The 12,683-nt window shown below is 41.8% G+C and overlaps 1 non-coding gene across 1 annotated transcript; it reads right to left on the bottom strand.

Moving 5' to 3' along the window:
- Nucleotides 1-12,057: 12,057 nt before the first annotated feature.
- TRNAV-AAC (transfer RNA valine (anticodon AAC)) lies at nucleotides 12,058-12,131 on the bottom strand. The gene has a single exon. It is a non-coding gene; the product is annotated as a tRNA-Val (tRNA).
- Between the last annotated feature and the right edge of the window lie 552 nt (nucleotides 12,132-12,683).

Raw genomic sequence — 12,683 nt, forward strand, 5'->3', positions numbered from 1 at the left:
CTGGCTATTAAACCATTGCTAGCTTGACATGGACCCTAACAGGATGATTTGGACCATGTTCCCCATGGAAACCAGCAAGCATTACAACCAGGGTCTGGGTGAGGGAAGGGGAGCCCATGGTTAAATATTTACCGTCTCGCCACTACGTCAGAGAAGCAGCAATTTGTTGAGTCTCTGCAATAGTATGTGTCCCTTTCATAAAAAAATAATTGCACTTAATTCTCATATCAACACTATAAAACAGGCACTGTTACCGCTATCTTTTTTTCAGGAACACAAACTGAAGCTCAGAGAAGGAACTTGCCAGAATTTAAACTGCTGCCTGAGGGGTTATAAAGTCGAAATGAGTGGTCTTCTTTGCCTCACCAGCCTCTGTCTGCTTCACCTTCATTCCCATAGGCTTTTAGGATTGGAAGAAATCTTCAAAGTTCTCTAGTCCCATCAGGCAGTCACTCAGATCCGCATCATAACAACCCCAAATGGTTGTGCTGCCTGAATCCTAACACTCCCAGTGACAGGATTCATCACCCAGCCTATCCATAATTGGGAAGCCATTATTCTTACCAAATGCATTCTTATTCTGAATGGAATGTTCCCTTCTGCCTCCAACCAATGATTCTTGTTCCACCCATAGAAAACTTGAGAATGGGAGATGCTCTTCAAGTTTCTGTAAGCCTGCATCCTAGGAGGCCCACGCACAGAGCAAAAACGAAATGCATTGTTTCAGCTTCATACCCCACCTCCACCTGTCCCCACTGGCGACCCTGCGAATGCTTGTTGATCAGAGATGTTCACCAGACTTCACGCTGGATAGACAAAGATGAGCAAGGCAGTGCGTGGCCTTGGAAAGCTCTCCTGCCTGGACCCCTGCCACTTCAGATGGGGTCCTCAGACCCCCACAGCAGCCCCAAGGATCTTGTTAGAAACACAGAGTCCTGGGGGGAGGTACAGCTCAGTGGTAGAGAGCATGCTTAGCAAGCACAAGGTCCTGGGTTCAATCCCCAGTACCTCCATCAAAAATGAATGAATAAACAAACCTTATTACCTCCCCCACAGAAAAAAATTTTTTTAAAGAAAAAGAAATGCAGAGTCTTAGGTCTTTCCTGGACCCCCAGACCTAGTGAATCAGAATCTACATTTAACAAGATCACCAAGTGATTCTTTTGCACCGTAAATGTTGAGAAGTCTTTCTCTAAAGCAATGTGCCTCCATTATTCTCCATGATTTATATTTTAATGAGGTCTTTTCCTTAAGATCTAAGAAGCACCTACGTAACTCTGGACCCGGTGGTCTTTATCTACATAATTCTCTTCCTGTTTTGAAGGTGGATTTTAAAAGGTAACAAACTCGTACCACAAATGTTCACATCATTTGTCAGAGGGCATGGACAGTTTTCAATGACCACCGTAGGCAGCACCCACCGTGCCAGGATTCCAACGTATCACGCGTGGATCGGTCATGTTTTTATAGCTGGATTTGCCTGCATGTGTCTGCTTCTCTGCAGTCTGTATTCAGAGTTCCCACTGCAGTCTTCCTTTGAGGGTGTCCTGCGGGGAAGGACACTGCAAGTGGGGAAATTCTACTCTTTATCCCACAGACACAGTCAGCACTTGCTTAAGGGAACCACAGGGAGACCCATCCAGAGCCAGGAGAGGCCGGGTTTTTTTGCGCCTCATGAGTTACTGAACATATTTATCTAGTCTTTGAAGAAATGGCCTTCGACCTGGGCGTTCACCCCCTAAGAAGTTGGAAGTCTTTTTAGCCTGTGATGGTGGACTTAATACTGAAACAAGGAGACAGAAGCTCAAAAAAAAAAAAAATACACACAGCACAGCAAGGCAGGGTTTGAGGTGATATTTTAACCTGGGACCTTTCAGGACCTTTTAAACATATAGGTTCACTTGAAAACCTAAAATATCACAAGGACCCATCCATGTGTGTCCACACACAACACCGTTATAGTAAGAGCATCTTCCTTCAGGCTTCAGCATACACATGCGCTCTCTACCAGTAATACTGTTACCAAAATCCACCCACACCCTTTCCTCTAAGAAGGCATTTTTGTTGGGTTCTTGGAGGGTTACACTCTTTCTTCTCTGCTACATGGTAATTAAATTATTCCTGAAAAGCAAGAACATCACAACACTTTTCATGAGAAATCCTCAGAAACTAAGTCATTCTTTTTTTTAAAAAAAAAATTGAAGAATAGTCAGTTAACTTGTAATTTGCTCATAAGAAACGTGATGATCTCTAAGAAGACCCCCCGTGATGAATCCTTACCCAGAAAGTGCATTTATTTAATGCATGAACTTTTTATTTTTCTCTTTGGAGATCATATTTTCTTACCTCAACTGTTAGTAAAATATATAAATATGTAGGTCCTTGTATGTTGGCGACAGAGGGCAGGCAGGAAAGAATCCGCTTTCCATCTCTGCCGTCTTCATAAAGGGTGACACTCACTGGTACTGTTTGTTGAGAGTCTACTGTGAGCCAGGCGCTGGGACAAGTGCTCCATCACATCATCACTCTCGGCCCTCAGTGCAGGCATGTGAGGCGGAGATTAAATGCTCGTCTCATGGAGGAAGAAACTGAAGCTCAAATGAACTGACTTTCTTGTTCAGATTCACCTCCCTGATGAGCAGTAAGGTCAGGATTTAGACCAGAAGTTATCTTGTTCTGGAGCCCAATCTCCCTCCTTCAGTCACACAATCTGTAATTCTGGAATCCGGGGCAGAATTTTAGAACTGTAAGGTCATCACAGCTCAAGATATTGGATGTCCAGGGAAATCAGAAATTTGGAGGGAAAATTCCTGTGGACACCATGAAATAGATCTCTCTCCTTGCATCTTTGAACAGGGACCGGTGCAGGGGTGGGGGGTGGTTCCCGCTCTGTTGTTACCCTCTGTGAACCCCAGTGGAGTCCTGCTCTGCACTCCTTTTCTCATTTGTAAACAAGATTCATTCTTACCCCCAACCTGCTTCACGGGTGGTGCAGATGAAGTATATAATGTCTGCAAAAGTCTTTGAGCACATCAAAGACGACGCTGCATAAATACTATATTATTATACACGTTCCCATAGGAAGCATCTCCAGGACCCTTTGATCCATAAATATTTCATTGACTCAACCCAGCCAAGGCCATCTGAGACTCTGCGGCATCAGAAGGTAATTGACCACAGAGAGAGTTCAAAAAGTAATGCATTTTGCATCCGTATCACAGCTCTCTCTTCTTAACTCTTTAATTTCAACTTAAAAAAAATTTTATATCACTTTTTATATTTTCAACTTTAGGGTGTACCTACAGATAATTCGAGGTTCCACGAGAATACAGTGAGTATGATGCTAAGATATAAAGTTCAATGGGTGCAGACATGTTGTTTATGGGGTACGAAAACCTAAAGTATTCAGGTCTCTGCCCTAAAATACAACATCTGATATTCTTTCATCTACTTTTTTTTCTGCTTTTATAGCTCTTTGGATTTAATTTCATTCTATTTCTAAAAGAAAGACAACACATGGATTTTCACATCATTTGAAGAAGAAATAAACTTCAATTATACAATTTCCTTTAAAAATCAAATTCTTTATTACTTCCTTTAATATCATTATTGGAAAAACATAAAATATGTTATATCTGACTAAATTAACTCTATTTATTACAGAAAAGTTCCCCGTTCTCAACAAAGGAACCCTGGGACCATTAGCAGCTGGTGAAACTTTCGCAGATGACTATTCAACAAAAATTATAAATTTTAGTGAACATATTTAAATGCAAATCATTTGTAAAAATTACTAAATATTAAAGAAAAATTTCAGAATTTTGAAGTAATACTATAATAACAGGTTAGAAATATTCATGAATGTCTGCAATTCCAGGACAAAAGAGCATAACTAAAAGCTATTAATTAGTTGGTTTCATCATTTAGCCATTTTTCTGGCTTTTACTCTGCTGACTGAAAAAAAGCACAAGGAAGAGTAACTGAGAAGGGTCAGTTCATTCACCTACAGGTTACACCAGTGGGAGTAAGAGTTCCCACTCAGCCTTGGAGCAGATGTGGACTGACGCTTGTAAAGAAATGTTAATCATCAAGATCATCACAAAAAAAGAAGGAAAAAAACTGGTTTAACAAGCATACATGTGCACATGGTGTTCTATTAGAGCAACATGGCCACTGAAAACACGGGTTTATTTTTATCTTCATACTTTGATAAGTATGAAAAGTTCTAGAAGAATGTTTTATTACTAACACACTTGCCCCCACTCTTGTTGGCCTCCTGTTTTATTCCAGCAGTAAATGCTCTTTGTTCTCTCAGCCAGGAGACTCAATTCGTAAGTGTTTAGTTCCACGTCACCTCATGGATAAATCCCCAAATCCATTACTACCAAAGGATCATGCCTAAATCAAGGGTCACATTACAGGACATGGATGAAATTTCACATGCAGTTCACAAGTCACTCAGAATCGAATGTGCATGTTCAGAAATCTCCAGTGTTCTGTGAAATATCGCCTCTTCCAGGATACAGACCTGCTGACTCATGGGCTCCCAGCTCCCATCCTGGACCATGGCCAGTATAAAGAATAGTCATACGCTCACCCAAACTTGCTCAGTACACACCAGACACATCAAATTTGTCATTTTTATTAGCCCCTAAAACACATCCACTCAGCTATTACACAAATAACTATTGAGTATCCACAAATGTTGTAGGTGACGGAGGTATAATACAGAACATGGTGCCACCTTCCTGGGGAGGGCGGGGGACGTGGATCATTCGTAAGCGAACAAATTATCAATAGTAGACATTCAGAGAGTTGGGTCATTTATGAAGGAATTAAAACCTGATTGGAGAATACGTACAGACTGTCTGGTGGGCTGAGGAGGTTAACAAGAAAAGGTTACTTTACCTCCGTTAAAAATAAATAAATAAAACCTAATTACCTCCCCCCAAAAAAAGAAAAAGGTTTTTTTTAATTTTAAAAATAACTTTAAAAAAATTTTTAAAATGAAGAAGAAAGCTTACCTAAGGACGCAACATCTAAGTAGCAACTTAAAACGGAGAAAAGAAGCAGGTGGTTCAGAGATCTGTGGGGAGCGGTCCCTACTCAGGAGCAGCCGGAGGGCCCCTGAGACGGGAGCGCGATGAGGGAGGGGAGGAGGCGGGAGGGAAGGCCAGGACTCGATCCTGTAGGGGTTTGCATTTGCAGTTCAACGTACCAGAGACCCTTTAGAAGTTGTCTGCAGGAAGTGAAATAATCTATTTTACATTTTTGGAGGATCATGATCCATTTGACAAACAGTCCAAGAACAAGGATGTGCGCCAGGATACTCCGTAAGTACTACTGCGGGGGGGCCAGGAGAGAGAGGCTGGCGGCCTGACTAGAGAGGTTTCAGGGAAGGGAGAGCCGTGCTGATCTGGGTCTTCAGAAGCAGATGCCCGGTGGGACCTCCGGGCAAGGGTTTTATTACAGACCTGCCTGTGTCGCAGGCAATGGAGAGGGAGTCAGCATGGGCTGGGAGAGCGGCCAGAGGGCCACGCAAGTCTGACCCCAGAGATGGGCTGGGTGGAGGCATCCTAGACTGCCGAGGTGTCAAGGGAGTTTGACAAGCTGGGAAGGAGTCCTTGAGCCCAGGGCAGCCGACAAGGAGTCGCACGTCTCCTGGGAGCAGCCGCTTTAGTAGCTCTGCCACACAGGTCTCTGCGCGGAGCGGCCCTCCGGAGGTCTGGTTCTGGCATAAACGCAGCAATGGATTCCAAAGCTGAGCCAGGGCCCTTGTTCAGGGACACTCCCTTCAGTGGGAGGTCTGTGAGGTGTACACGCGGGGCCAGCATACGTGAGACAGAGGGAGATGACGCACGTCCCAGGGACTCATGTGAGATCTGGGACCCAGTCATCCTCTCAAATCCCATTTTCTTGTGTCACTGGGGCAGTCCCACGTGAGGAGGAAGGGCAGCCCCACAGGGGACTGGATCCAGCAGGTGATGTCAGGGAGAGAGCTGACCCAAGGGGTCAAGTGAAGACCACATCTTGAAAGGAAAGTCTAATTCAAGAGTCAGATGCATCTGGGGTGTCAAACCAGAGGAGAACCGGAATTGATGGCTGGGTTTCCCAAGACGCTGGTTGTGATTCTGACGGGAGCTGTCTTGCAGAAGGTGGGAGAACCCTTGGTTGGAATGAATTTATTAAGGGCAAGACAAGAGGTGGGGTCTGGCGACAGTGAGTAGACACCAGAGAGCAGTCTCTGTAAAGGGACATTTGGTTAAGAAAGAGTATTTTTCTGTCTGACTGATGTCACCACATGTCTGCGTTCTGACAGAAATAACACAGTGGGGAGGAGTAAGAGTTTGCAATCAACCTGAAATTCCCAACTAGAGCGGAGTTTACTTTCAAGATGCTGCTTCATACATTTCCATCTGAAAGTTCTGTGTGCCCAGTATATTGCCTGGAAGAAGTACTCTGCTGTGGGTTTAATTATCTGATATTTGTTATGGCCTAAAACAGCACAACCTCAAGTGCTTTCAAAATTACTGATTCTCTACAGAAGCAGGTATTAATTTAAAAATTCTCAGTTTAGTTAAGGTCACTACAGCTATTTCAATAATGTAATGTTTATTTGCTTTTAACACATCTCAGCACTTTCCTTTCTTTGAAATTTGATGCTCTTTTTGGCTACATCCTCTATGGACACAGTGGGTCTACAATGGCTGTCAAACCCTTTACCTAAAAACCAAAGGTATTCACCGTCGTGTGGCTTTTATAACAGAATAAAACATCACTCTTTCAGAGAAAGGGCCCAAGAAATGTAAAAACATGCAAAACACAGTTATTTTCTGAAAATAGAAGTTAAAATATATGCATAAATCAGTAAAACGTGTTATGTGTTAAGTCCCGTAAAAGAGGAACAAGTCACCCCAGGGACTCGGGCCGAGGAGAGATCAGTTTCCACCCAGTGCGAGGAAGGACGATGTCGCAGTAAGTGTCCCTGGAGAAAACAGGCGGGGCTTGCAAGTTAGGGGACTCTGAGAGGGTTTATTGACAGAGGGAGTTCTGTAAATAGAGGTATGGGCAACGGGAAACCACAAGCCGGTACCCGGGGGCCAGTCGCCGCAGGAGCTGTTACCACCCGAGCTCACAGGACAAGTGTTCACTCAAAGGTGAACAGGGACGGATGGACTCCTGCGGAGAAGCAGCAAGCTTTAGTCAAAGGCTCCAACCAGCCAGAAGCGACCTCACAGCGGGAGCCAAGGACGAAACTCCCTGACCTCCCTCTCCGCCCATCAGGGCTCCTCCAAGTCCTGGGGACACGTCCACGCAGCCCAGACAGCATCCCGAGACCCAGAGATGGGGGACCCAGAGGGGGCAGTGGAAGACAGCAGAACGGAAGCTTTCACGAAGGAGGTGGCATGGGACCTGAGATTTGAAAAACGAATAAAAATTAGCTGTGCTCTTCTCGGTAGAAGCCATAGCAAGACCAAGTGCTGAAAACTGTGAAGAAGAAGTATGGTTCGCCATCAACTTTGAATACATGTGGGGTTAGACACAGAAACAAGAATAGGAGATACAGTTCAGAGGATTCGGACAGGGCAGTAAGCACTGTGCTCCGGGTTTCAGCTTGATTTTGCAGAAAATGAAGAGTCGCTGAAAGTGACTAGCCTGCCAGTGAAGCAGAGAAGAGGAAGGAGGGACCAGCGGCAGAGAACAGACGGAGCAGCCATGCAGGGAAGTGCCGAGGGGACCACTGTATTCCTCTGATGTTCTTCATAGAATAATCGAATGAAAATCACCTTCATCTGGGCAACAATTTAAATGAATTTCCCAGAATAGCTGAGATTCGGCTCTAGTCAGAACATTTCCATTATCATTAGCACGATGAATAAGAAGTAGTTTGAGGAAATAAAATGACTGCATTCATTTCATGGCAAAATGCACTTTACAACTTGACCAGATTTGGGATCCACATTTTTCACTCTACAAAAAAATGGTACAGCTGCTGTGGGAAACAGTGTGGCTGTTCCTTAAAAGGTCACACATAGAACTATCACATGACCCAGCACATTCACGCCCAGGTATATAACCCAAAAGAAGTGAAAGCAAGGGGGCCAATAGATGTGTGTCCCTCATGTTCACAGCTGCGTTATTCACAACAGCTCGAAGGTGGAAACACTCCAAGGGTCCATTAATAGATGAATAAATAAACAAAATGTGGTGTGTACATATAATGGAATATTATTCAGCCATAAACGGAATGAAATTTTGATAGATGCTACATCGTGGATGGATCTTGAAAACATAATGCTTAATGAAATAAATCAGACATGAAGGAGCAATATTTTATGATTCCACTTTTGCAGGTAATTGAATTGGCAAATTCATAGAGATGGAAAGTAGAATAGAGGTTCTGAGAAGTGAGGGAAGGGATCTTAATTGTTTCTGTCTGGGACAATGAAAGCGTTTGGGGGATAGCTGGTGGTGATGGTTACACAACATTAGGGCTGTGTTTAATGCCACTGAATTGTGCACTGATAAATGGTGAAAATGATACTGTTATTTACATTTTACTGCAATTTAAAAAATAAACTGCTGACTCTCATAACAACAAAAATTGCGTCAGTATTTATTTCTGTAATGAGTACGTGCAACAAATCTTGCAAATAATATTTACATAACATTACACTGTATTTCTTCTTGATGTAACCTGCATCAAGAAGAAAGGCTCCCTGTGTTAGACAATTTTACTCACCTTTTATTTTTTTTAAAAAAAATTCTAATTTTTTGTATATACCAATCAGGTAACAATATGCGGTAAAAGATTTATGAAACTTTTTCCCTATGACTAAATTCATTGAGCCAACTTTGTGAAAAACTATAATATAGCTCTTCATGTTTCCTTGAAATGTTTCCTTGAAAACATTGTTAAGTATAAACCAAGTCAAAAACATTTTTTTTCTCTATGAGTGTTTTTTTAATAGCATTTCTTAAATTGTCTTCCTCTGCTGATGGAGTGCATAGCGGGTCCAAGCAGCCAGGATTCACACTGTAAATTCTGGAACTGCGCTAATAAAATGCTACTGCGTAGCGAGCATACTGCCTGTATCCCCTTGTTAACAAAGCAAAATCACACACACACACACACACACACACACACACACACACACACACACACACGGGCAGGGGACTCCTTTCTTCCATTATTCTAAGAAGCTATTCTATGAGACCAATTCACATGGAAGTGAAGACCTAGTTGTAATTTTACAAACCATACACTGACTGGGCTTCCGTTAAGGAAACACTGTGATTTTTAACGTTACACAAGAAAACCAAAAAGGGATCATTCTAATGCAAATAGGTCATTCCAAGCCATTCACCAATGGAAGGCCTCTTGAATAGTGCAAAAGTTGAGTTGTTAATACGGTCTGTTCAGTTGCTTTTAGTTTTTTGTTGTTTTTCTTTTTTAGCCTATTTTACTTTAATCAGTGAAAAATAACAGAGAAAGAAAAAGGGGGGAAAATTAGTGGTAGAGTTCAGAACTTTTTAAAGTGTCTATTTTACACTACAAGACACTAGAAGGCACGTTTCCAAGTGGAGGAGTGGAGCCCAGAAGAAGAAGTGAGTATTGGGGGAAATAGCTGTTCACGACTCAAAACGAGGGGAAATCACCGCCCAAAACCAGCAATCTAATTTAACAAAAGCATTATTACTTAACCCACATATTTACAAGCTTTTCTTAGTCTTCCAGCAAGATTCGTTTTCCTCTACTCAAAGAATAAATTTAGAACTTACACGTTAGACAAAAAATAAAAGGCAGACAGCATCTTTAGGTCCAAAAAGGGCCAATTCTTCTAGTAATAATTTTTCTTTAAAGAAGTATTTTGAAAGCATCTGTTTTACTTTCTGTTAAGATAAATGAGAAGCAAAGATAACTTTGTTTTACACCTGCCTGAACAATGATGAAGAATGTTTATACCAAAGAAGCCTCAGAGTCACTGAGAAATGAGAGGAAATTTCAATAAAGGGACAAAGTAACGAATTCCTATTTTTTTAAAGAATGGTGTTTTTAAAAGGTAAAAAATTTCCCAATATTTATAGACATAAAATTTTTTCTAAATTCTACCTGTTTCACTTGTATTCATCATAAAACAAACCTAAAAATATTAATGCTGATTCTTTAGACCAGTATTTATAACAACAAAATTTTGTCTCATTGTAAAGGACAGTAGTGAGATTAAATTATTTTTTAAAAGTGTTATCTTGTTGCCCAAATCCACACTTGATCCCATAGTAAAGGTCTGCGAATTTGCCCTCCGGTTTTAGAGGAAGATGCTCGGGTTCCTGGGCCAATTTCCGTTCATAGCTGTTTTGTTCTCCACTTACTCAGCCCTGAGCAGACTCCTCCAGTTAAAAACAAGGAGCATTTTGGGAACTGCAGCCCACATCAGCTTGCAAGGACCTCAGCATGGAAAGAACCCCTGAGAAGGCTGGGAGCAGCTAAAACCCTGCCTTCTTTCAGGGAGTCCTGTGAGCCTCCACCTGTTCTCGCGGATTCTCAGACGGGACCAGGCAGGAACATGAGATGATTCCTCCTCTCACCTCCCATGCTGGTAGCCAGCTCCTGTGTTTTGAGAGAAGTCTGAAGACAGGCCATCTGTGTGATGTTAAAATGTGTCCATCCAAGCAATAATATTTTTAGTGTCAAACTTCAGAATTCTGCCTTGAATTTCTTTCCCCTTTCTCCTTTTGATTCTTAACTGATGAAATAAATCTCCTAAATGACTTATCATCAGTACAAAAAGGCTATCTTTGCCATCAAACGGGCCACAAAGGCAGGAAAGATGACTCTTTGGGAGGTCCTGGAGGGACCTGAAATGCCATCTCTTTCAGGTAACAATACTTTGGCCTTTGGAATACAATGGGATCTGAGAATTGGCAGCACAACTATTTTTTTAAAAGAAAAAAATAGGCATTTTTACATGAGCACTTTGATTTTTAGGTTTCTTCTAATGTCTTGAACAAAATTAAATTCCAAAGACAAATATTAAAACACATAAGAGAAAGGGGGAGGGTATGGCTCAGTGGGAGAGTGCGTGCTTAGCATGCACGAGGGCCAGGGTTCAATCCCCAGCACCGCTATTAAGAAATAAATAAGTAAGCAAGTCTAATTACCTCCCCCTAAAACAGACAAACAAAAAAGGTGCAAAACCCCCCAAAAAACTATACTTCAATTTAAAAATTTTTAAATAAATAAAATGTGTAAGAGAGATCACGCTTTCACCTAACAAATAATTTTCTCCTTCACATTTCTCTGACATTTCCCGCCGCCCCACCCCCCACCATGGCCTATGTAATGACAAACCCCAGCCTTCCGTAACAGAGATGATGGTTATACTGGAAACCATCACTGATCATAACTGAAGATTCAATTATTCAAACTGTTAACGATTACTACAGGATTAAAATCTAACATATTTTCATTATTGTCCTTATCAACTACTGTTTTGTGGACGCTGAGTCCTTTCCTGAGTTCTGGGTGAAATGCGGTGAGCCAGGTCCAGACGTCTGTTTTCGTATTTACGTATTATTCATATTAGAACTCCCTGACTTTTTTAAATTGGCAAACTGAAAGGTATTTTTGGCTCTAATCAGGTTTGTGGTTCTCTTACCTCCTAAATGTATACACTAATTGCGCCCTTGCTTATTTTTTTTAAAGCTTTCCATCAACTTATATCATGGTAATTATATAATTAAATTTTAGAGCTATAGATATTTTTAATAATGTAGGTTTGCCTCCTGTATTTTAACACGAGATAGACACAGCCCCAACGTGGCTTTATGTTTCCTTATAATCAGAAAATGTCACTGCTAGCTGTCCTCTCAGATTTTTCTAAAATTATTTTAACGTTCACACCAACCATAAATCGTATCTGTAAACTCAGTCCTCCATTGATTTTCTCCTCTCATGTGTATTTAAAAAATTTTTTTTTAAATTTTTGTACAATTTATTTTTATTTACTTATTTTGGGGGAAGGTAGTAATGCTTATTTATTTATTTATTCTTAGAGGAGGTACTGGGGATTGAACCCAGGACCTCATGCATGTTGAGCATGAGCTCTGCCCACTGAGCTATACCTTCCCCCACCTCTCATGTGTATTGTTCAGTGTCTCCTTCAGGTGACAGCCCCTGCCCTGTGGTATATTCAAGGTCAAGCCTCCCTATTTATTAAAGACTAGAACAACAAAAGGCAAATACGTTTTTGAAAGGAACCTGATAAAATCAAACGCTCTGGAATAAGGGCTGAGCGGCTGGGGAGCACGTGTGGGAAAGTGCTTCTTCACTCTCTCTCCTTCTGTACCTTTGGAACCCTGTGGATGTGTTGCCTGCTCAAAAAGTAAATAAACATTTTTATGTGCCATGGTTCATGGACCCCACCCTAGACCTACTGACGCAGAAACTCTAAAGGAGGGCCCTGAAATCTTCATTTTAACAAGCTCACCAGGTGAATCTGATGCGTCAGTAAATAAGCCACAAAGTGTTGCAAATACAAACACAGGCGGCCCCGCACCGAGAGGCGCTGTGTGTCAGTAACACAAAGAATGCTGAAAAACCACCACCTCAGAAAGAGGCTCCCTCGCCAGCCTGCTCTGGTGTCTGAAATTCTTTTGTTAGACATTCTGTCTCCAATGTG

This window comes from Vicugna pacos, chromosome 14, assembly GCF_048564905.1.
Source record: "Vicugna pacos chromosome 14, VicPac4, whole genome shotgun sequence".
Classification (NCBI taxonomy): domain Eukaryota; kingdom Metazoa; phylum Chordata; class Mammalia; order Artiodactyla; family Camelidae; genus Vicugna; species Vicugna pacos.